The 26348-nt window shown below is 44.2% G+C and overlaps 1 protein-coding gene across 2 annotated transcripts in view; it reads right to left on the reverse strand.

The window, feature by feature from the left end:
* The window catches only part of COL8A1 (collagen type VIII alpha 1 chain), a 193813-nt gene that overhangs the window by 158920 nt on the left and 8545 nt on the right, over nt 1–26348 (reverse strand). Inside the window, exon 2 of one of the 2 annotated variants that reach the window (XM_053310907.1) lies at nt 5138–5229. The exons of the other annotated variant lie outside the window; for it this stretch is intronic. The gene's annotated coding sequence lies outside the window, so the exon portion shown is untranslated. The remainder of the gene's footprint in view (nt 1–5137; nt 5230–26348) is intronic. 2 annotated transcript variants of the gene reach the window in all.

A 26348-nucleotide genomic window follows, 5' to 3' on the forward strand; every position in this document is an offset into this window, starting at 1 on the left:
GTTTCTTTTAGATTGTGAGCCCTTTGGGGACAGGGATCCATCTTATTTATTTATTATTTCTCTGTGTGAACCACCCTGAGCCATTTTTGGAAGGGCAGTATAGAAATCAAATCAATAAAATAAAATAAAATAAAATAAAATAAACTACGCTTTCTAAGACTTTGTATAGTTTTCTTTCCCACCTGACTGGCTGGGTTTTTGATGCCCTCCATCATCAGTTATTGTCCATTTAGAAATATTATTAAATCTCACAGTTATATGTTCAATTCCCCATTCCTGCCATAACAAAACAGCAAAAATGCCAGAAATACATTAAAAACAGGACACACATGGAAAATCAGCTTCAACCTATATCTACCAGGTGGAAAGGGAAAAGGCTACAGAGAGAAATGCAAGGAAAGGCACAAGAAAGGGTAACCTTTCCCCATGTGCAGCAACTGGATGAATGCCTAAGCACAGGGTTAATAAACCATTTATCCCCATCCACCCATATTCTTCAATATCAGCAGGGAACAGATACCTAAAGAGATACAACATAAATTAAGCACATACACATTTCAGTGTGGGACCAACTTCGGTTTCCAGATGTTTTCAGAACAGACATTGCAGGTCAGTTATTGGTAAAATTGACAACTCAAGACTGATTGCATTAGTCATAGCGCAGACCAGCACAAAATGGCACACACTTTGGGCATAGTCAGTCACCCCATTTAGATCTATGTATACAGCTGAATACATGAGTTTAGTACTAGAGACCTGAGTGCCACATGCATTTGGATCTGATCTGAAAACTTGAACAGTCTTTGCTATGAGAGAACACTGATATCATAGCTCTGCCCACGGCTCTTTCCCCCCCTCAGAGGCAGCCGCATAGTGCCCACAGACAGTTGCAGCCATATATTATATTTATGTATCATGCAAGCCTCAGGTTTTAACTAGTCACTCACAAAGACAGATGAGACATTTTTCCCATGGTGACATTTTAGTTATGAAATAGCAACTGGTGAATAGCCATGGGGTAGGCACCCAGTCTGGGGCACTGCACCTGTCAGCCTTCTTGAGTGGTATCACTTGCAGATGTCTCAAAACAGAGAAAAGAATGGACAGGTCAATCCTGAGTAAAGACACTCTTTTCAGAAAGAGAGTGACAAGTAAATATGCCATAGCATGGGACTGGTACCAGGATCCTAGGTGGGGTGGAAAGGTGCCCCTCAGATCCACATCAGCTCCTTCATCACTCCGGGTATGCTCAAAGGAGTGGTCCCTTTTCCCAGTGCATGGAAAATGGACTCCAGGATCACTCACCTTCCAAGTGAGGATCATGCCCCTGAACCAGCTAGCTAAGTGATTCAGTGACGGGCGGCAGTAGTTAACCTACAAGTACATAAATTACCAGTTAAACTACTTTTTATATGGTTGAATGAAAATACTTATGAAAACCAGTTCAAACAACATAAACTACTTTTGCTGATAAACTACTACAGTAGATTACTAGAATATGCATTAATGACTGAGATCTCTGCCTCTCCTTGTGCCCCATTGGTTTGGGGAGAATACAGGCTGAGGGCGGCACAACTTCAGCCCTCTAGCTGTTGTTATACTACAACCCCCATCATCCCCAGCCACAGTGACCAACAGTCATGTATGGTGGTAGCTATAGTTCAACATCTGCAGGTGGGCCAAAGTTGTACTGTCCTGCTCTAGACCCTCCAGGAGACTCCAACAGCAGAATTCTTCATGGGAGACAGAAAATGATTGGCTTGGTAAGGCATTCAGCGGCCTTATCTAGCACTACCAAAGATTGCCTCTAGAATCTTTTTTTTTAAGGTGTCAGCACTCAAGTCTTCAGGTTCCATTCTGTGACATGGAAGGCTGCATTCCTTCTGGTGTATTATAGGCACAATACACACCCTCAGAGACAATAATATTTTTATTATTTCATATTGCAGCACAGGATGCTGGCCACTGTGAAACGAATAGTGAGGAAGATAATGGGGCAAGCCTGTCACAAATTAAACTCTACTTCCATCCCCTCTGTCATTTAAGCCTTATCTCTAATGCTAGTTGTTTGAGAACTGGATGTGGTTACTTAGTGATGAAATAAAATAAACTTTACATAAGGCATCTCCTTCTGTTTATGGGTTGCTTGCATTAAGAACTGAACCACGCCCCTTGGGTTGCCAGGCCACCTCCCTCTTTTATAGCTGCTTCCCTCATAAACACAAAGCAATCTTATCTAGATTGACTAAGAGTGTATTCAGAAACAACTCCATTTTCTCCTTCTTCTTTTCCTCCCTTTTTCTTTTCTGACTCCTCCTCCCACATGCTCTACAAGATCTGCACTCGGACAAACTTCTCAACAACAAAAAATATTACTACATAAAATACAACTCTCTTGATTTCCCCTCTCCATTTTCACCAAACTCCTCCTTCTAGAGAAGCTTCCTCTTCTGAATTCAAAATGTCTGTGTTAGACTTCATTGGTGATCCTCTCCGTGTATACATGCTGAATTTGATCACAGTATGGACAATGTTTCCTAAAGGTTCTACAACACTGACCTTGCACCAGGTCCTGTGCGCCACTCAGGATTAAATCCAAGATCATCTTCTCTCTGGTTTGTTCCATGACCGACTGTTCTAGGGCACAGTCGTTCAGCCTATCTAGAAATGTTGTCATTACCCAGATGTGGATTTACCCAGTTTATGTATTGGCAATTGAAGTTACCCATTATTACAGCTCTGTCTCTCTTTGACACCTCCCTGATTTCCTACTGCAAGTCCCAGTCACTGTCAGCATTTTGATCAGGAGGGCAATAATACGTTCCTAGTAGCACATTTCCTTTCAATCCTTGTATTGTCACCCACAAAGTTTCAGTGGAAGATTCCGGTTGTCCTAAGGTTTCTAGCTTGTTAGATTATATCCCTTCTTTAACATATAGTGCAGCCCTACCGCCAATTCGCCCCTCCCTGTCCTTTCCATAGAGTTTATATTCAGGAATAACAGTGCCCCACTGGTTCTCACTGTTCCACCGTGTTTCCATTATGCTCACTATATCTATGTTTTCATTATCAACCAAGCTCACCCATCTTGGCTCGGAGGCTTCTGGCACTGGCATATAAGCACCTATACGCTGAATCTCTTGCCTTTGTGTGCTTTCTTATGGTCATTTGACCTCTTTGACCAGCTAGCACATCCTTCTGTCTACTCTTTATCTGGTTCTAGTCTGTCCCTTTCTGGTTTATCTGAAACATTTACATCCCCACACCTTAAGGGATAGCATTTGCTGAACTGGATACTGCCTAGCTCCTGTCTGCTTTCTCCAAGGCTTCACTTTAAATGCTGCTCTGCAACCTTTTTGATTTCAAGTTCCAGCAGTCTGGTTCCGTCTTGGTTCAAGTGGAGTCCATCCCTTTTGTACAGGCTCATCTTGTCCCCAAAATGTATTCCAGTGCCTAACAAATCTAAGCCCCCCCCCCACCCGGTACTACCATCTCATCCACAGATTGATATCCCTCAGCTCCGCCTGTCTCACTGGCCCTGCACAGCTAGTATTTCTGAGAATGCTACCTTGGGGGTCCTGGACTTCAATATGCTACCTAATTGCCTAAATTTGGCTTTCAGGACCTTCTGAATACATTTCCTAATATCATTGGTGCCGGTTAGGGATGTGCGAACAGGTTTGATGTTTGATAAGTTCGACATTGAACTTGTTCTGTTCGATGGTCTGGGGTTGAACTGAATCATCCCCTATTCGGTCTGACCCCAGACCGAACAGCCCCCGACCCCAGATCGAACAGCCCCCGACTGTTTGGGGGGTTCGCAAACATTTTTGGTAAAATGAAAAAAAATTTTTTTTTACCTTACTCCCTTCGGGGGAGTTGCTGGAGGCGGCCAGGGGAGGGAGTCCATGGGGGTTCCCCATCCCCCTGCCAGCTTTCTTTATGCCCCCCTCTGGCCAGTTCGGCTGGCTGTTCGGCCAGTTTTCAGCCTTCTCTGCTTGGCGTGGCAGTCATTTTGGAGGCCGTGCGCCTGCGTGATTGGCTTTTGCATGGCCCGGGCCATGCAGAGGCCAATAGCACAGGTGTGCAGCCTCCAAAATGGCCACCACTGCAAGCAGGGAAGTCTGAAAACCAGCCAAACAGCCGGCCGAATCGGCCGGAAGGAGACATAAAGAAAGCTGGGGGGGGGGAACCCACATGGACACCCCGCCGGCCACCTCCAGCAACTCCCCCAAAGGGAGTAAGGTAAAAAATTTTTTACATTTTTTTAACCAAAAATGTTCATGAACCCCCCTGGACTGGACCGGGGGTGGGGGTGAGGGGGTGCTGGACCAACTGGCCCAGTTGGGTTCGAGTCCGGTCCGGACTCTAACCGAACCAGGCCAGCCAGTTCCATGCACACCCCTAGTGCCATGCACCATGACAGCTGAATCCTCCCCAGCACTACCTAAAAGCCTATCCAGACATTGTGTAATGTCCACAGTTTTTGTAGCAATCAGGCACGTCACCATGCAGTTTACATGCAGGTCAGAGACCCATCTCTCTATACCCCTAATGATCAATCGCCCATTACTAGGAGGCCCCCACCCCCAGAGGAGTATCCCCTATGCAAGAGGATATGGGCTCATCATCCATGGAAGGGTTCCCTTCTAAGGGAATGTTTCCCTCTTTCTCCAAATGATGTCCTCCTTCTACAAGAAATCCATTCTCCATGACAGGGGAGGAGCCAGCAGCCTGGGAATGGGATGTCTCTATCACATTCCTGAAGGTCTTGTCTACATACCTCTCTGCCTCCTTGAACTTCTCCAGATCAGCCACTGTGGCTTTGAGGGAACAAACCTGTTATCTGATGGCCAGGAGTTCCTTGCAATGAGCACACACCCATTGAGCAGATTGTTATACATGCAATGCTCTGTGCAATACACTAGGAAGCGCCCCCCCAAGCCCTGCCCCCCCAACAAAACAAGCCCTCCCCCCACAAATGCCCTGGCAAAAACCATATACAGACACACAAACACATGCTGGGACTTCTCCTCTAAAGAGATACCAGCCCCTCAAAATCTCCCCCTCCCCCTATCTGTTTGTTTGAAGAAAGCTTTTTGGGGGGGGGAGGATTTTTAAAAGAAAAGTTTGCTACCTTTTCAGGTCTGCTTTTCCTCTTCCCAGAGTTTCACTCTTCTCAAATTCACTGCTGTACATTCGGTTCCGAAAACTTCCTTTCTATGAGTACTATTGTAAACAATAGTGAATAATAATAAAGCATTTTTTAAAAATGACTGTCAGCCTTAAATAGTATCGTATCTGGTTCTCATACAGAACAATTTAAGTAAAGTAAATGTCTAAACTCTTCTATGGAGCTAGCCCTTGTCCCCTGAAACTGCCCGGCTTACATGGCCCTTCACTCTAAAAACCCATGGCCATTATTTATCCTTCAGGATGGCTTCCCTCCCACCAGATTCCAGTTTGTTGGCATGATGTGATCATACTTTACACAGGCCTCAGGCTCCACTTGAAGGAATCTGGGGCACACACCTGCAACTTCTGCTGTAGCCCAGGGCTTCCTTGCTCCTACCACCAGAGTTGGACAAATGGAGGTCCTCTGTCTGTAAAGCCTACATTCATCCACAATAGGTTGCTCACTTTTGATTTATCCTTTTCACCTGCAATTGTCTGTCTGGGTCTATGAGCACAGTATAGCACACAGGGAAGGACAAACCACTGTGACATCTGTAAAGTGTTTCCATCTCAATCTAGGAGATCAGCTATGCATCACCCGGCTTGGAAAGAGAGGTATATGCACTGGGAAGGCTTGGTTACTCTGCTGGTAAGAGAGGCAGCAACCTCTGGACATCACTGTGACCCAACTGAGCATGAACAACCTCAGCAAATGAAAAAAAGGTGTACTGCTCTGCTAGATCTCAACTAGTACCTGCAACCATCCAGGACTACATACCATTTGATCAGGGCTACTACAGCAGCGATCTTGGCAAATAACCACTGAGCCCAGGAAGACTGATAGTGTCCCCGCAAAAGGTCAGCCAGGCTCTGTATGTTTTTATGGCTTCCTGTGGAGGTAGCCTTATCCAGCACCCAGACGTTTCCTTCAAGAGCGAAGAACTTTTCCAGCCTGGTGGTATATGCCTTTCGTACACATTTGAGTTTTGAAATAGTATCTAACCTAACTTCCAACCCCTATCATATATCCCTATGGTTTGACTGTAAAAAGGATGGACTGCCTCACATTCCTTTGGTGTTGATAACTAGCACAATAGTGAACCACTTCCTGTTTTATATTGAACGACAGCAATGGTGGGTTGGCAATGTGCCACCTAGCCCAATCAAGGGTTCACAATAGGGAGGGTCTTGGAAAATTCACATCTCTTCGGACCATGGTCTGCATCTCCTTAGGAAATCCGTCTCATGCTTTAAAAACCTTTTCTTGTGTGCCTCTCAGCAGGGCTGGACAAAGCTTGTAATATTTAATGGAGAGCTCAGAGCGCTTTGATGATCCCAAGCATTTCTTTTTGGGGTTGTGGCTGTGGCCCCTCCGAAGCCACAGATATGATTTATTACTTATGAGAAACCAAAGAATCAGCTTTGGCCTGAACTGATTTGGAAAGTTCATTTTCAAATATTGCTTTGGTTTTATTTCCAGATAGCATTGACAAGTAATGGCATTTTTGGAACAGTTAAAACTTGAGAGACTTATTCCTAAAGTCCAAATTAGCATTTTATGCAGCAAACAATGTGAGTGCTACTTTGGTACATTTCATCCACCAGCCAAGCGGAAATGAGCAGTGAGTTATTTCTTTTCCTCTTTTGAAGAATGTGCTTTATAAGAATTGGATGCCAGTGGAAGGTGCTGGCTTAACTGTTCTAGAGTAGAGCTGAAATAAATCTAGCAGAAAATATTCTCAAGCAAATTTTCCCAACTAGAATCTGCTTGTAAATGTCTAAATGTATATGCTTCTAATTTAGCTTTTCTTAGCCTTCCCAATTATGTACACTAATGGATTTAGAGATTTAGGGTGGGAAAACCAAAAGATATGAAAGTGTTGAATTTGGCAAGTTGATATTTAAGTTCCACGGACTTCAATAATGCTCAAGATTTATGGGATGATCTAGCCCTTCTCCAGCATTATCCCTGCAGAGCTCTGTACAGAAATTGCCATGCACAGCTGGGACAGGATCATCTCCATTTCTTTCAAAGTACCATTTGAACATTTCTAAAGCACAACATTGTAGATTTGAATTCTGAAAGGGCCCCTGCAGCGGCATGGGAGTTGCATCTCTGGGGCAGTGCAGAGTTGCATCCCTATGTGGCAGTGAGCTATGTCTTAATGCTGTACCACATGGATGGGGCCACTTGCATGGGCCTTTCCCACCCAATCAGTAACTTGCCAAAATGCCAGCCGAATGGGAAAGACCAGAGAGCTTGGCCCTACTGACATGGCTGTGTTGTATTCATAGGCAGCCAACGGGAAGCAGCTCCCATGCCCCTGTGGCTACATGGGAAGCAGGAGCGACTGGAACGCAGTAGTGGAGCACAGACTTTGCAAGCTGCACGTCTCAGGTTCAATCCCTGGCCTCTCCAGGCATTGCTGGGTCGAATCTAAGGGAAAGAGTTGTGATACGCAAGGACAAGGCCGTGGAGTGGAATCAGGAATATTAATAGTTTAATGAAATAGATATTATGTACAGAGAGGCGAGGCAAGTGCAGACTGCTTTTCAGCGCCCTTGCTGCTGGCTGTTTGTTAGCCCTGACTTACTCCAGGACTGGAATACAAGCAGTGGTGGATTAACGGAGAGGCAGAGTAGGCATTTGCCTATGGCAGCAAAATTTGAAGAGCAGCAAATTTTGCCCCTCCTCAAATTTTGCTGCACCTCTCTGTGGGTGGAGTGGGTGAGGAGAAAGTTCCCCCTTTTACCTTATTTAAAAAAAAAAAAAGGCCAACCTTTCTTGTTAAAGTTAACAGGGCGGCAAAAGCCTTTTTGCCTATGGGTGGCAAAAAGCTTAATCCGCCCCTGAATACAAGTAACTAAAGCCTCATTCAAAAGCTGGCCTGGATCAAGGTGGATTAAGCAAAAACACCACACTGGGAAGATCACTGTCTGAAACCCTGGAGAACCACTGCCAGCCAGCCAGCCAATGCTGAGCTAGATGGACCAATGCTCTGACTTGATCTAAGGCTACCGTATATATTCTTACACTGCATAGAACAGTTTATTAAAGGAATCTGCAGTTTAAGCCTGTCTCATTGCTTTTCCATTTTCCTGACTCTTAATCTTAGTATTCACTTTTAAACATCCTGAAGTAGATCTACATCCATAATTATCTAGGGCTTGCATTTCTGCTCGGACAATCTGCAAATCAGTTGGTGTATTTGTTTTAGAAAGCCTCAGACACTTCCCAGATCATTTCCTGTACAAATGCTGGACAACTGAACATCCCTTATCTGTTCTGCAAGCCAGGTAAAGAACCAAATCCTATCATTTTGTCTATATGATAAATCACAGCTTTGCACAGAACTCCAGTTGAGGGCACAATATCAAGGTAATGAGAACAGAAGAACAAAATGAAATTGAACTGTGTGGCAATGAAAGCAGATGTTTTCCTGAGGTTTCTGCAGAACATGATTGATGGTGTTTAGTTTAAGATAACTTTAGCTTTTACCATCTTCAGTTATGTCTGTTTTAAACTTCATAAATCAAAAGCTAACCATGAAAGAATCTGAGGTAAAACTAGCCATAGAAGCTTATTTTTTAAAAATAAATAAAACAAAAACAACATTAGGAGTGGGAAACTTGCCAGTAGACCAGAAAGGTCAGTAGGCCATTAAACCACCAAGATAAAGGAGAATAAAAAAATCCCAAATATCTAATTTTTAGAGAAATATGCCCTGTTCATACATTCAGTAGCTTTCAGGCAATCCGTATGAGTACATCTTGCTACCTACTTGGAGTCTGGCTGTCACTGTGTGGAGCAGCCGTTTTTAGCCTAGCTTATGAGATCAGCCGGCAATGGCCACATTCACAAGTCATGTGGAACCAAGGGTTCAATGGCCCCATGGTTCCACTCCCCACCTCACCCCATTCTCTTGTCTGAATTCGGACGTAATGGAGAGCACTCTTTCTGCAGTCAATGAGATTGCAGAGGGGATGGGGAAGGAGCTGTGCAGGTTTCCTTCTTGCATGAAGGACATCCCACACAGTCAATCATGGCCAGAGGGCGGGAGGAGCTCCCTCCCTCAACTCGGGTTGAAGTGAATGCAGCCTGCGGTTCCGAATTCGGACATAATGCAGGCTGTGTTGAACCTTGGATTGGGGCGATGAAACTCACTACAACCCGAGGATTCAAACTGGAGTTCCAGAGAAAAAACCACAGTTTGTTCATGTTGCGGAGCCAGAGCCAGGACCAATATGAACAAAGTTGGGTACAGTTGTAGGGACACATAGGGACATCACAACTGTGTAGTTTGTGATTATATCATCCCCCCAATTCAAGATGGCAGATGCATAAACGTTTGAGGCACAAGTGGGCTAACTTGTGAACCACCTAACCAATTTGAACCAAATTTGCTACAGCTGTAGGGACACATAGGGGCACCTCAATGGTGTAGTTTTTAATGATGTCATCCACCCCAATTCAAGATGGCAGATGCATAAACATCTGAGGCACAAGTGGGCTAACTTGTGAACTACCTAACCGATTTGAACCCAATTTGCTACATGAGTAGGGATACATAGGGATGGCTCAATGGCATAGTTTGTGATTATGTCATCCACCCCATTTCAAGATGGTGGATGTGTGAATGTTTAAGGCTGAAGTGGCCTAATGTGAGGATGGTTATCAATTAAGATTATAGTGAAAGGAAAGAAGGCAGATTAATTCTTACCAGAACAACTTGTAATGAATCAGTGTGAGTAGTTTATGGAAGATAATGAAAGGATATCTCTGAGTCCTTGAAGAAAGAATGACTGCTTAAAGTGTGGGAGATTATAACTGGTTTAATATATTCTTTTTAGGGAAACTGTTCTTAAGCTGCAGTTGGCTAATCAGGGCTACAGGTCAGTCATTAGATATATACTTGGAAAGTAGGATTTTAAGGATAGTTTTCTTACCCAGTTGCATTTTTTGTACGAAGAAAAGGTAGTATTACATTTGTGCTGAATATTGCACCTGTACCTGCTGTTTTCATAATTGGTCTGAATGATATTTTGTATGCTTGTCTCTTCTTTATTTGTGAATTGTCTTGGTAATGATAATGAATAGTATAATGACCACCTCCATGCAGGTAGTGCACTTGCGCCTGTTCCATGATAGTGGTGGCATTTTTTCTGCCCATGCCTGGTCATAAAAATGGTGTATCCCCATGTGATCTCAGAGACAGATATGCACACTACTAGATGGAACAGCACTGAATGTATGAACTGAGCCACAGTTATAGAATAACTTACTGACCTGCTAATTAAAAACAGAAAATGTGAGGTCTCTTTACAGAAACAAATGTTCCTTTATGCAAAACATAGCTGCTTATTCAATACGCTGTTACTGAATCACTTCACACAAACATACATGTGAGAAACAGTTCTCTTAGCAAAACAGTGTACTGTACTGTTAGTACCCCAATTTCTATTCATAGCGCACACTGGTCAAATACACTGAAATGTTGCGCATATTTGTAGGTTTTGGCTACCACATTAATTTAATGCAGCAAGTACAATGTCATATTTTTCAAATCTGTGAGGAAGGGCATAAAATATATGTTGGCCTTCTATTTTAATGCAGTGCACAAGCTGTGCTCCAAACTGAACACACTGCTGGCTGACATCCTCACTAACCATGCAGAGGCACTGCCTGCAAATCCAGAGTCCAGCTGCATGGAGTGGGTGGGCTATTTTTGGAACTTCCTCCTTCCCTTGAAAGTGCTCTAACAGCTGGAAATATGTCCCCGAGTGTTGTGAAGATCCCAGGGCCATATTCTTTTTCTGTTAAAGTGCCTTCCGGGGAAGGAGAGATCAGCGAGAGCCACTCCCCCACTCCATGCAGCAGGACTCTGGATTACAAAATACTGCAGAGCCACTTTGAGCACCTGGAAGGAAGCACCTGGAAGGAATACTAGCATCATAAACAAACAAATAAACAAAACAAATAATAACATGACAGATAAAATGAGAAAGAGAAATGGTTCCTCCATCACTCCTTGCCTGTCCATGATTGTAGAATACTCAGCTCAAGTTTAACTACTACCTCTCAAAGATAAATAAAAGAGTGAGTCATCATAAATAGTTTGCTGGGTGCAACTGCTAACCCAGACAACAGAATACAATTCCCAAGGAACCAAGTATTATGTAAAAGGTTATCTTTGGAGAAACCAAATCCTGAAGACATTAAAGCAAAGAAAACATAAGACAATCATATTACCCCATTAGTAGTACATTGCAAATAATGTATTAATTCCTGATCTTCCCTTAAAAGTGCATTAAGGGAAGATCAGGAATTAATTTTTCATTTATTAACTGCTGCTAGATTGGTAATCAGCAGGAACTGGAAAAAGACTAACTGTACAACTTGTCAGAAGTGCCTAATAAAAGTATGAAATTTGGCCATAAGGTAAAATTAATTAATTGTGTTAGGATAAGAAAGTGAAGAGAGTGAGAAGATAGATTGGTTTATTATTGGAACACTAAAACTCAGGACAATGCACTACCATTTTAAGCCTACTTTCCATTAGGCTTATGAGATCACATGGCATTTTGTGTGTCCGTGTGTGCGCGCCCCCCCCCCCTCAACTTTGCAACACCTGGACCAATATGAACCAAATTGGGTACAGTTGTAGGGACACATAGGGACACCTCAACAGCGTAGTTTGTGATGATGTCATCCACCCAATTCAAGATGGTGGATGAGTAAATTTTGAAGTGCAAGTTGGCTAACTTGTGAATTGCCTAATCGATTTAAACCAAATTTGCTACAGCTGTAGGGGCACATGCGAAACCTCAGTGGCATAGTTTGTGATGATGGCATCTACCCCAATCCAAGATTGACAGATGCGGGAACATTTGAGGAGCAAGCAGGCTAAGTTATGGACTGTCTAACCGATTTGAACCAAATTAGGTACATTTGTAGTGAGTGACACACAGGGACATCTCAACTGCATAGTTTATGTTGATGTCATCCACCCCAATTCAGGATGGTAGACACGTAAACTTTTGAGGTGCAAGTGGGCTAACTTGTGAACCGCCTAACCAATTTGAATCAAATTTGCTTCAGCTGTAGGGACACATAGGGATGCCAAAATGGCATAGTTTGTGATGATGGTCATCCACCCTGATTCAAGATGGCAGACATGTGAACATTTGAGGTGCAAGAGATCTAATTTATGGACCTCAGTTTGAACCAAATTTAGTCCATTTGTAAAGAAAGTGAAAGGAAAGTAGGCAGATTAGTTCTTACTAGAACAACTTCTTGTTACTTGGGTTAATTCAAGACTAGGTTTGTTGCAATGTAAAGGTATCGTCTAAATTTAAAATCATGTATGTCATAGTTCTTCTCTTTTTCTCCCTTTTTGGTTTAACAAAATTAAAATTAAAGAAATAATTTAAATACATTTTCCTTTAAGTTTCCTTTGGTTCCCTCCCCACTCAGTTCTGCTTCTTAAAATGTTTTTCTTAAATTTATATATTTATAAAATACTTTATCAGGTATTGAGATTAGACGTTTGTAATACTTCTGTTTTTGTATTTATAAATAAAAAATTCCAAATGTGTGTGTGTGGGGGGGGGCAACATTCACCCTGACTTCCTCACCGGATAGCAAGATGTGTGGTCAGTTGTATATAATGCCATGGTTACTGACAGAGGGTTGCTTTGGTGACTGGACAGGGCCTAGCAGCAGGTTTCTGGCCTTCAGGAATGTTGTGTCACTGGAGTGACCTCATGTTGAACTCAGTGCAGTTGTGGGGAAGACCTTGTAAAGAATGATCCACACAGACACAACAGTCATCAGCTTGCTATGTACTTGCAGCACAGGGAATTGGGTTTACAGCCATAGCACTGCAAACTGTTGACCACCCACTCAGCAGACAGAAGTGGGAAAGAGGACACCAGGACATACTCAGCAGATAAACTGGACATCTCTGCCACTTGCCCCTGCATCAAAAGCAGTACTGAACAACATCTGAGTGTATCTAAAAGAATGTCCATGTTATGGGGTAGGACTATATTGAAAGCTTAAACCAGCTTCAACCCAGTTTGATCATTGTAGTTGCCAGCACAGGAACCTTGGAGGAGTGGGTCAGAACTCTGGGTCAGGAGGCTGACCCTTTAAGGCGTCCGTTCTCCATGCAGGGAGGTTGGGCCCAGGAAGGGTAGCCTACGCTCATAGGTACTGAAGAGCTCACTTCAGCTCTGACTGCTTTCAGAGCAACCGATCTCAGGGAGTGTTTGTGGTGCTGCAACAAAATGCAGAACTCACTGCTGCATATCAGGAAGCAAGCACTACTCATCATGTGCTGCCAGTGCTGAGCAGCATTGCCAAGGTGTGCGTGTGTGCTGTTCTGGCCTGAGCAGCTTGGCCCAGGAGGAGCTTCCTGCTCATATGCAACCGTGGCAAACTGCCAAGCAGGGGCGGAACGAAAAGTGTTCAGATGCATTCGCAGACCACGAGCCCCTCGGGAGCTGGGGGCCGACTTACTCATCCCTCCCTCCCCCTCCTCCTGTCGCCCACCGCCACTTGTGGTGCCTTGTTAACACGGCCGCTCCTGCTGCCGCTTCCTAACACTGCCGCTTCCTGCTATGAAGCTGGAAGGCCCTATACCTCTCTCCAGAGAGGAATGGTGCCTTCCAGCTTCTTGGCAGCCTGTCAGCTGGCTGGGAATGGAGGACATGCATATGATGGGGCGGGGGGGGTTCAATTGGGTTCATGGAAGTAGGGGTAATCCTGGCAGTTGCCAGGCTGGCTGAGGGGGTCTAAGGTGCTGTGTTCAGGTTGCAGCCTCCCCAGAGGTGTGAGTTCGAATGCCACTTCTGACAAATCAGTCTTTGGGGGATGGGGCTGTAGTTCAGTGCTGGAGCATCTGCACACTCCACCACTTCTGCATGGAAGGTCCCTGGCATCTCCAGGCAGGGCTGGGAAATATCTGTCTGAAAGCCTGAAGAGCTGCTGCCAGTCAGCGTCAACAATACTGAGCTAAATGGAACAATGGTCTGACTTGGTGCAAGGCAAATCCCTATGTTCCTATGATTTGCCAGGGGCAGGAACCAGAAGAGAGACACTAGTAAATTGGAATTTATGAGCCCTTTCTCATGATTGTTGAGAAAGAGAGAGCAGGGAGGAAGCCTTGAAAAGCTTACCTCCCCGCAGACGATCCGGGCTGCTGGTCTGGTCATGGAGATGCTGTGCCCAGACGTGCAGCTGCCCCCTCGGGCACCACAGAGGATTGGGAGCTGGGGTGTGTTGCCTTTGTGCCCAGAACTCCCATAATGCACCAAGTGAGTGCATGGTGCATTATGGGTAACTCCGTGACACCGGGAGGGAGCCCCGCAGTCTCCCAGCCCCAGCTGCAAGCTTGCTTCCTTAACCTCATTTTGAAGGTGGGCTCCAGAGGCTGGCATGCCACCATGGTGCTGCCGGGAGCCGAACAACTCCCAGCGATTCTTATGTGCAGGGGAAACTGGGATGGGCTTCCTTCCCCCTGCACATGAGAACAGCCTCCTGGTCTATCAAGAAAGGTGGCAGAAAACAGATTGACTTCATATCTCATTTACAAAGAACTTCACTGGCTCATCAGCCCCAATGGTCTTCAACAAGAGACATCCTTTGTTTTGAATGCCAGAATGGAACTCTTATTCTTTTGAAAGAATTAGCAGCTAAAAATTACCATCACTCATCTCTACAGTTCTAGTGCCCAATACCGGCAATTTAGGGCTGGATAAGACACAGATTTCCAGTTCCAAAAATAATTGCAAACTTTTGATTTCTTTTCAACTAGAAGAGAACTGATCTTTAAAAGTTTTTTCAAAAACTGAAATTTCAGAAACATTTGAGATGAAACATTCCATTATGGTATTTTAAAAGAATGTATAAATGTTTTATTTTGTTTGGACATTTCAGAGACGTTTTGTTTTGACTTGATGAAACAAAATGTTTTGACTCAATACTCATTGGCTTAAAAGAGCCCTAAAGACTACATTTCTGGAATATGTTCAGCTAATAACTATTTCAAGACACCATTAGAGGAATCACTCAGCACATCATCAAAATCTTCAAGTGGAGAGGCGAAATCTTAGTCAATCCAGGCTTCAGGGCCTGAATGAAATCTCCTCTGCCAGGCTGCTCCAAATAAGAAGAGCAACTAGTTTGTTTCAGTCGTGCAGATTCTTCATATTTACATTCCTTTTTACCACTTGGATTCTGTGGCAAGAAGCAACTTCAGCAATTTGTCCTAGGTAGCAACAAGCCTACTTCAAAGGACTGATGATGGGAATTCATGAGATGTAAGCAAGAGCTGGTTAAACTGCAGCCTTCTTCAATCTATTGTAACATGACAACATATGCCTGCCAGGCCAGAATAAATGCTGCAAAAACAAAGGATGGAAAATAAAGCATTTTGAAGTCCCACTGAGTGCAGAGAGAGTGCGAGAACCAAACTAGATATGAGATTACACTCTCACATCATTTGGCCCTGCATGTCTGCTTTTCCCCCTGACAACTTTTAAAAAGGCAGTTAAGACACATTTGTACACCCAGGCTCTTAATTAGATTTACAGTTTTTATTAGTTTTTAACATTGTGTTGAATTTTAAATTGTTGTAATGTTTTAATTTTGTTTTAATTTGTATTTTATTGTAAACTTCCCAGAGACATAAGTTTTGGGCAGTATATGTTAAATAAATTAAATAAAACAGCAGCTACTAGGGTGCCTGATAAAGCCAGGAACTGCAGCTGGGATGGAGGGAAATATTGACTACGCCCATCACCATGGTCTTGATCCAGATCAGGGCTAACCATGGCTGCTATTTGCCTCAAGGGGAAGGCAGCTTCCCTCCCAGGCAAATAGCAGCCATGGGGGCAGAGGCGTAACTAGGGAAAACGGCACCCGGGGCAAGCACTGAAATTGCGCCCCCCCCCCGCCGTGCCCCCCCCGCTGCCCCCCCAACATACATCTGACTGACACACATGTGTTTTTTCCTCACAACAACCCTGTGAAGTTGGCTTGTATCTCAAACACCAGAATTATGATGCAATGAATGATGATACATCCTACATTACACTTAGGTTTTTCCTCACAACAACCCTGTGAGTGACTTATGTATTTTAACAAAACAAAAATCAAGGACTCCAGAGTAATTTGAGGGACTAGGGTGATAGTGCTAAAGACTCCTTATTCTCCCGCTGTTAAAGAAAGACTCCCCTTTTCCAAAACCGTGCGCTATTTACACCAGAAAAGGTTTCAAATGGAGGGGGAAGCAGCGAGATTGAAGTGGGGGGGGGGGGCGGCCACAAGTTTCACCAAGGGGTTGGTGTTGGGCTGCTCGTAGATGATGGGGAAGCAGCGAGATTGAAGTGGGGGGGGGGCGGCCGCAAGTTTCAACAAGGGGTTGGGCTGCTGCTGCTCGTAGATCATGTAAGGCTGAGATGCAGAAGGAAGTAAGTGGCAGAACGGGGGGGGGAAATCGGGGATTGATAAGAATAAGAAGACTACACGGCACGACAGAAGAGAAAACACACACCTTGTTGTGACCACTCGCCCACCGAATCCGCCCGCCCACCGAATCCTTTCTTGTCCGTGCCGCCGAGTGTCCGTGTCCTCTTGCCTGCGCCTGCAGCCCCAGCCCCAGCAACGATGCTCTCCTCCGCGACCGCGCCACGTGCAGGCGAGCCGAGCTGGGAGGACGGACGCACGCATGCGCAGCGCGACTCGGCACGCTGGCCGAGTCGCGCGTGCGTGACTAGAGACCCTCCCACACCCTGGCTGGCAAGCCACTAGAGGGCCTCTTTCTGGCTGGATATAAGTTCCGTCGCGAGCCAAGGCAAGGCAAGAGCATGGAGCTAGGCGCCCGCTGTGGCGCCCGCCGGAAAGCCAGGCCAGCAAAGCAATGGGGGGGTGCGGGCGCAGAAGGGACCGCTCGTGGGGGAAGGGGCGCCGGAGAAATTTGTATTTAAAATTTTTTTTAAAAAAAATTGGGATCTGGCAGCGCCCCCCACGTGACCAGCAAAGATGGCGCCCGGGGCACGTGCCCCCCTGCCCCCCCTATAGTTACACCTCTGCATGGGGGAATGATCTGGATCAAGACCACAGCAGAGGGAAAGGATTAACATCTCCCTCCACATCTGCTGCAGTTCCAGTCCTGATCGGGCACCCTTGTGGCTGCCAGTTAACAAGGAAACAATCAACCAACCCACAGAGCCAAAGAGTGTGACTGGCCCTTAGGTGTGTGCTTAAATGTTTTCCAGGTAAATCAATACAATGGAGACACAAAGAGACGGCAGAGGATTTGTGGTTCCTACAGTTTTACCAAAAAAGCCAAGCAGGGTGGGGGGACTATTTCAATTGAGTTCATTAAAGTAGGGGTTGTGGTGTTTGGGGTTAATCCATTTCTTGACCCAGGCCAGCTTTTGAATGGGGCTTTAGTTACTTGTATTCTTGTCCTGGAGCAGAGGTGGGGCTAACCAACAACCAGCAGCAAGAGCATTGAAAGCAGTCTACACTTGCCTCTCTGTCAATAATATCTATTACATCAAACTATTAATATTCCTGATTGCACTCCACTGCCTTATCCTTGCATACCACAGACTTTTCCCTTGGATTCTATAGAGGTTAATCCTGGCAGGTGTCAGGATGGCCAAGCAGTCTAAGGCACTGTGTTCAGGTTGCACTCCGCCCTGAGGCATGAGTTCACTTCTGACAAATCTATATTTTGGGGATGGGACTGTAGCTCAGTGTTTTGCATGTGGAAGGCCTCAGGTTCAATCCCTGGCATCTTCAGGTAGGGCTGGGAAAGACTCCTGCTTGAAACCTTGGAGATTTGCCCTTAGTCAGTGTGGACAATACTGAGTTATTTGCCCCACTGTTATCCACCACCACCCGCTTTTGGGCTAGATAACCCTGTACTGTGTCCTTAAACTTTCAAGGTGAAGCAGCCCAAAGCACCACCAACCACACATTGTGTGTGTATGTGTGTGTGTGTGTTTGTAAAATTGTATAGCCCTCACTGGAGGAATCTTAATTTGCAATCAGGTGATGACAAATCAATTGCTGGGTAATGCAGACTGGTGGTGGCCACTGGGCTTGGACCATCTTCAGGCACTGGTTTATTGACTTGATGCAGGAATCCGTTGTAGGTGCAGAGTCTGCAATTCAGTGTATGAATGGATGGAGCTGTCATCTCCATTGAAGGATATGAGAAAGTCCATACTCAAAGGAGCTACATTTTTGCACTGCAGCATCTTTGGACTCTAGATTGGGGAATATTAAGATGCAACTTAAAATTAACCTGCAAAATCTATAAAGCTATCCACAAGCAGAATCTAATTGTAAGTTGATTTATTGCTACTTCAGTTCTTTAAAATGTCCTATTTGATCAGATTGAAGAGTTGAATTTCAAGATGTGGGTATTTTAAAAAAAATATTGTTGTGCAAATTATCAGATTTGGACACTTCTCATTTTTTACTATTCCTTTGGTACATTTAAAGGAAAAACTTTATGCACGCTTGCAAAAAACTCAACAACAACATGTGGATAGAAGCCACATTTTTAAGGACAAATATTTGAGCATGTATTTCCCAAGTCTGCTGTAGAAAAATGTTGGGGCTTGACTGGACAACGCCTCATCCCTATCCAGCCTATGAACATGGATGGGAACAAGGGACCATCTGCCTTTCCCAGCCACCCAGTCTGCTGGTTCTAACTCCGGAAGAATATTGGGCTGGAACAATATGACCTACACACATACAATCCAATGTGTGCAGGTGCAGATTGCAATTACAACAGGACCTCATTATCTGTGGGGGTTCCATTCCTGCAGATTACCACGGGCAGTGAAACCGTGGATAATGAATCATTAGAGTCAATGAGATCACAGGGTTAGCTTTAAAAAAGCTTTAAAACCCTCGCAAAAATGGGCCAAATAAAGTGCCCTACCATGCTCTGCAGGCCTTTTGCAATCCAGGGATGTCCTCACCCCCAAGGCCCCAAATCCCTGAAACTCTGTGAAAAATCACTTTTTAAAAAACGAACCAGAAAATGGCTCTTCTCCACAAAATGGCAGCTGGAAATGACCTCCAGAGTCATTTCTGGCCACCCTGACCTGTGGATACATGAGTTTAACCCTCCTCACATGCCAGGGTAAGATGTCTATTACCTGACCATGGATACACAAATCCACGGATGGTGAATCTGAAGATAGGGAGGATCTCCTGTACCACATAATGCCCCCATTCTCATGACTGGAAAGATTATGGTTAAAGAGTTAACCACAATTGGCAAGTCCTGTGCGCTCCCACAAAGCATGATGTGAGAAGCTGGAATTTCTTGGCTACTCTGGTTAAATCACGGAGGTTCACCAGCACTTAATCAGGATAGATAAGCAGGATTGGTACTGCCACTATGTATGCATGCCCACCATTCATCAATTAGGCACTGGTAAATGCGGGGAGGATGTTCTTCAACAGCAACCTCAGCTCCTCCTCCCACCGTCCCTATTCACCAGTGAAGTTACTGGTGGGGAGGAGCTGTTGCCTGCGCACCTGCTGCTGAGTTTGCCACCAAGGTAACCTAAGGCTTATGGCACTGATGGCAAACATGTGCCAAGGGCCCCCACAAAACTGGAGCTGCCCCTGCTAAGAAGCTCCCATAGCTTGTACACTTTAAACATTATGCAGTATTCACTAATCAGGCATACTGGATTATTGCATGGCTGTTATTGCTCTGTGAGTAATGAAACCTATTTTACAGTGTGCAATATGCAGTGCACCAGTGAAAATCTTGTTGTCCCTCTTTTCAATTTAAACAAACATCAGGTTTGTCGTCCTCATGAGTAAAGTAAATAAATAACAAAGGGTGAAGGTGATGTCTGCAGAATTTCAAGGTAGGGGACAGACAGACAGACAGACAGAGACAGAGAGCTATTTAAGCACATGCTTAATTTTTCCATTGAAATTAATAGGGCAGGATCATTCCCCAAGTTAGTGCAAAGAAATGGCATTAATGGATACAGATGGCTCGGTTCTGTTGTGCCCAACTATCGAACAAAATGTGATGTCTAATGTGTTCCTTGATCTGTCTGATTCGAGTGCTGTGGATAAAGCGATTCAAGTCAAAACATTGCAACATGAGCAATTCACAAAAATGGCACAGAGAATCTTATTTCTTCCTGTCTTCTGTAACTTCTAACTTAGCTTGATGTAATGTGGCATATGTAAACAAAACAGCTTGCAAAATAGACAGTGTCTTAACGTGGGAAAACTAGTGTGTGTGTTTTCCTGTGCATTTCAACTTATTAGTTGGCCCGGTGAAAATTACTACTTGTAAACAGCATATCAGCCCTGTTGAGTGAATGATGCCACCTTTGCCCTTTCATATAAACCACATAGAGAACCAATCCAGAAGAACCAAGCAGTGATGGAGTATTTTCATGAGATACAACACTAAGATGCCTTTGAGTCTGCAATGGGTCACTTATGAATGCTAACATGGGCTCAATATCAGAAAGCCAACTGAAAAAATTGAATGTACATTCTAGCCAATATGCATTTATATTATATTAAAATTGCTGGTACTAAAAATGTAAATTGTGAAAACAATCTTGCAGTATGCCTAGCCAGCAGTTTCACATACTATTGGTTCAGCACATTCATATATACTTTGTTGCAGGAAGTGGGTAACACATCATCAGGATGGCAGAACTTTGAACTAGGGCTTATTTTCAGCCAGGGCTCACCTGGGCCCTGAACTCTGTTTTCAGTGGCAAGACTCAGTCCAAGACCACACAAAGTAGTAAGGCAAAAAACAGCATCTGCGAATATGTGTACACTTTAAAGTACATTTCCCACACTACCAAATAACTTACAATAAGTAACAACTTCTCACACTACTGAAGTTCACCACACCAGAGGCACAGCAATAATCAACAGGGAGGGGAAAATGTGCCTTGGCGTCTGACCGGAGGGAGGTGCTGATTGGGGAAGACAGAGTGTTCCGCAATCAGAGTAAAGAGTGAAGACAGATAACTCTTCACTCTTTACTGTTGAAGAATATATGAGATTACTTTTTTATTTTTATTTTTATTTTATTGGTTTTTACAATATCTTAACAATCCCATTACATCTAATTAAGTAAATATTGACTTCCCACTCACCAATCAGCACGATTCATTAACTATACAAGTCAACCATTGCTATAGTAATTCAAAACATATATCCTACACATTGCAAACTCGATTTTACTCTACCCAACCTGCTATTATTACTAAATTTCAAACCCTGCTGAAAAGTCGATATTAAAAAAATAGTTCTTTAAGTACAGTAAGAATGGTTTCCAATCTTCTTTAAAACATTCCAAGTTAGAATATATGAGATTACTATAAAGGTAAAGTGTGCTGTTGCGTCGGTGTCGACTCCTGGCGACCACATAGCCCTGTCGTTGTCTTTGGTAGAATACAGGAGGGGTTTACAATTGCCTCCTCCCACGCAGTGTGAGATGATGCCTTTCAGCATCTTCCTATATCTTCTTATATAGAGAGCCAGCATGGTGTAGTGGTTAGAGTGCTGTACTAGGACCGGGGAGTAGGGATGTGCGTTTCGTTTCGGATACAAAACATTTTGTGCACAAAGCAGGCCGTTTCGGCTGTTTTGTAGCCAAAACAAAACACCCAATGCTTAAAACAGAAAATTTTGTAGCCAAAACAAAACGTCCCTATTTCGGATACAAAAATCTTTGTTGTTTCGGCTGTTTTGGAACTCCATTTTGCAATCACAAAAAATCTTTCTCCTTCAGTCTCCATTTTGAGTTTTGACATCTGTTTGAATTTCCGGCCCTTCCAGCCTGCAGATTGGCCAGCAGGGGAGCGTGGGGTCTGGGGTTGGGGAGCGCAGCACGGGGTCTGGGGTGGCAGCAGGGGAGCGCGGGGTCTGGGGTGGCAGCAGGGGAGCACGGGGTCTGGGGTGGCAGCAGGGGAGCGCAGGGCTTTGGGGTTGCAGCAGGGGAGCGCAGGGTCTGGGGTTGCAGCAATTGAATTTAAAAAGTTATGTGTGGTGTTTGTTGTTAGTTGTTGTTTCACACTCTTGTGTGTGGATAAACTGCATTTCTGGGGGGGATGTGAATGTGCGTGACCAAAACTCGTTCTTTGCAAAGCTCTGCGGGTGTTGTAGATGTGTGATGTTGCTGTTATTTTGGAGGGGGAAGAGTGGGTTGGGTGGTAGTGCCCCAATGGGTGCCTGCTACCACCTAGGTTTCAGAGTGATTGGGCAAAGGGCTCAATATTATTTGATTTTTGAAGTGAAGTTTACTCTTTTCCCCCATAGTGAAGAATGGAGGTTTCAGCAGCCCCAGAATTGCACATGTGGGGCACTTGGGTGGCCAAGAGAGAGTGGTGGCATAGTGAACATAGGGTGCCAGCCACCCCCATGGCTTGATAACCCATGGTGTACTGGGTTGGGAAAGCATTCTCTACTAAAGTTATCTGGTTGCATATGAGATTTTCAATGAGAAACCATGAATCCACTCTCATTTGCTACTGCTAATAGCAAAAATAAATAAATAAATAAAATCTTAAAGACACATAAACTTTAAAAAAAAATTATATCAACCCTTTGCCCATTTGGGGGGGGGAATTGGAGTGGTAGCTTCCACCCATTAGGCACTACCACCCCACCCCACTCTTTTGACCCCACGACCCATTTTTCCGATCCAAATCGATTCAGATTCGGATAAATTTGGATCCAAATCGAATCTGGGCTGATTTGGATGCATCCGATTCAGACACAATTCGAAACGGGGGTGTTTCGATTTAGGTACAAATCGAATCACAAAAAATCGTTTCATGCACACCCCTACCGGGGAGACCTGAGTTCAAATCCCCATTCAGCCATGATACTAGCTGGGTGACTCTGAGCCACTCACTTCTCTCTCAGCCTAACCTACTTCACAGGGTTGTTGTGAGGAGAAACTTAAGTATGTAGTACACTGCTCTGGGCTCCTTGGAGAAAGAGCGGGATATAAATGTAATAATAATAAATATCACTGCTGCCCAATATAGGTGTTTCCCATAGTCTGGGGAACATACCAGTGGGGATTCAAACTGGAGACCTCTGGCTAGATAATCAAGTCATCTCCCTGCTGCGCCATTAGGTGGCTTTTGAGATGACTATAGAAGGTATATATATTTAAAATAGTTTCAGAGCCAGGGGAATGCACACAAGAACGTGTGTGTATGTATGTGTGTGTGCACATGTGTGATAAATTGAGGTCATTCACACAGTCAACAACTGTGTTCTACCCGGGTTGGGGAGCTCTGTGTGTTCCCAATTTTCAGTTGTGTGAAAGCAAGGCAGGAGGAACAGCTGCCTAGGTTTCCCACCTACCTTCCTTCCACAGAATCACTTCTTCCTAGGTTTTCCTCCTACATTGCTTCCACATAACCGAAAATTGGAAACATACACAGCTCCCCAACCCGGGCAGGACACAATTTTTGACTGTGTGAATGACCTCAGTATAAAACAGCTTCCTGTGTTCCCATGTTTTGCTTTTTACCATGTCCTTACAGTTCTCCTGCAGCAAACACTTGGGGAAAAACAAAACAAGACAGGCAGGCAGTCCAGGGGCTTCTTCACTTCTTGTCTTAGAGCCCACTTCAACCTTGCTAGGCTCCTGCACTATTGCTTTGGGCCTTTTTGTTGGGAGAAAGTTTGATACATTCATAGGGACACAAAAGTATCAGATATATTTGGGGGAATGGCTCGCCAGCAGCAATGAGATTTATTTCAATTGCATGTTTCTACCGCCCAGTCTAGTAGCCCTGGGCAGTTTACGCCCATGTTCTTTTGGGCTATATCCCCAGTGTATGGAATTAATCTTTCTATCAAGAATTATGGACTCTTCGAGCATGGGGAGTTGCCAAAAGAATTATTATACAACATTGGAATGGCAGTTTTACTCCTCACTTGCAACTGTGGATAACGGATATGTGTTCCTTGTCAACATTTGAACTGGTCCTTTTTCAACTGAATGTAAAGAAGAGGATTTCTTAGCAATTTGGTGGGAAAGTATATACAGAAGAGGAGCTTTGGGGTGGTTTTTTTTGACATATTCTATAAATTATGTTAGTCTTTAAGATTAGTCTTTGTTCCTTTTGTTATATTATTATTTTATGTTCTAATGTTTCATTTGGAATAAAAGTTTTTTAAAAGCCATGGGTGGTTTACATCCAATAATAATAATAATAATTAAAAAAAACCAAAACAATGAAGACAATTAAAAATTTAAAACAATTTAATAGAGACTAAGGCTCCCCGCCCCTGTTTTTTTACAAAATAAAAATAAAAAATGGTGCTGTCTCTGCACACAGCAGCTGCTGTAGTAGCGCTTCAAGTGTGTCTGGTCTTCTCCGAGGCTACTGCCTGCCATTTTCTTTCCTGATATGCACCATGGATTCCTAGGACAGTCCAGTAAAGAAAATGGTGGGCAGCAGCTGCCACAATAGCTGGCAGCACTTAAAACACTGCTGCAACCATTGCCTGAAGAAACAGTACCATTTTTCTGTTTAAAAGGTGGGGCGGGAAGGTATCACACTCAGGCACTGATAAGCCTCCCACCACACAACAATGTTTTTGTGCGATGCACTCCACAAAAGCAATGAATCTTTCAATGAACTCCACGAAAGCAATGAATTCCCCATTTTTGCCACCTACAAAGGTTGGGGTTACCAACTAGGGACTTTTATAGGAGACATATGACTATTTTGGGGACCAAATAACCCTTTTTGCATAAAGGAGAAATAGAGTCTATTTTGGAGGACCAAACCACTTTTGGGGGGGGGCATGCACTGTGGTGTCTGAAGTTCTGGGGAGCAGCTGGGACATTTTGTTCAGTCAGAACACTTGGTTCTCAGGGGCAGCTTCTTTCCCTCTTTCTCTTTCCCCTTCCCACTGACCACCCATCCAATGGGGAAACTAGAGTGGAGGTTCTGCTTCAGCAACAGGTTGCAGAGCCATGTGATGCAGGAGCACGGATAGGGGGGACCGGCAGGTGCAGCTTGCTTCTTTCATGTGGTTGTGGTGGTGGCAGCAGTGAGATTAGCTGTATTGATTCTCAAATTAGCAAATTTTTATCAAAATATGTATATTCAAATTGTATGCAAAGTGGAGACTTTTTTTGGTGTGAAAAGTGTCCTCTGTTTCCACATAATGGTGATGGATATCGACTTTTTTTACCATCTGGACCTAGAAACCCTGTCCAGATGGGTTTAACCTTCCTTTAAAAGGAAGATTAAAAGGCTTCCATTTAAAAAATCCTTCTCAGAGGGGAAAAGGAAACAAAACAGCAGCACTAATATAAGAAATAGTTTCCTAAGATAACTAGGAGTATTTTCATGTGACTTGAATCATTTTAAAATCTTTGATAACATCACAACTGTTCCAACCAAGGTATATTTCTTTTAGAACTGCCTGGGAATTCAAGAAATCTCCAGAATCTGGCATGGAATTTTACAGTTCATCTTTCCAGATTTAGAAGTGGATCTCGAATGTGTGTGTCAAATTGCGGTTCTTGTAGGAGTGCATTGGGTGGCAGAAAGATCCTCAGTAGGCTTGCACCAGAAGCTGGTGTAATTCACAGTATTACAGCTTAACACTCTAGGCCTGTGTTCAGTGAGGCCTAGAACAGAAAAGGATAGAGCAATGACAATTATTTAACCAACATTGGTGTACCAGGGCTGGGCTTGACTCTAGTGAGGCCCCAGCTTCTGTCACCTCTACAGAGTCATCAGACGTGTAGAAGCAGCAGAGATGGAATGATCTATATCAATTTTGTCTCTGGAGCAATAAAATAGACACCCAGGAGACAAGATGAAAAATAATCTGATGCATCTGAATTATTTCAGATGTTTGTATAGTGCAGAAAAATATACAATAAAGTATGCAGTCCTTAAACCGGCTTGCATCTGCTCCTGGTTTCTGCACATCTTTATATTTAATTCTCTAAGATGTACCCGTGGCTAATCCCATGCATGGCAGCTCTTGCGAGATAGCCATGGGTACTGGCGAGAAAATGGCAGCGGCGACCTGCTGGCTGGTGGGCAGCAAAGGAAAGCACCACCAGCGGCGGGGAAGGAAAGTGCTGGCAGCCCAG

This window comes from Hemicordylus capensis, chromosome 3, assembly GCF_027244095.1.
Source record: "Hemicordylus capensis ecotype Gifberg chromosome 3, rHemCap1.1.pri, whole genome shotgun sequence".
Classification (NCBI taxonomy): Eukaryota; Metazoa; Chordata; class Lepidosauria; order Squamata; family Cordylidae; genus Hemicordylus; species Hemicordylus capensis.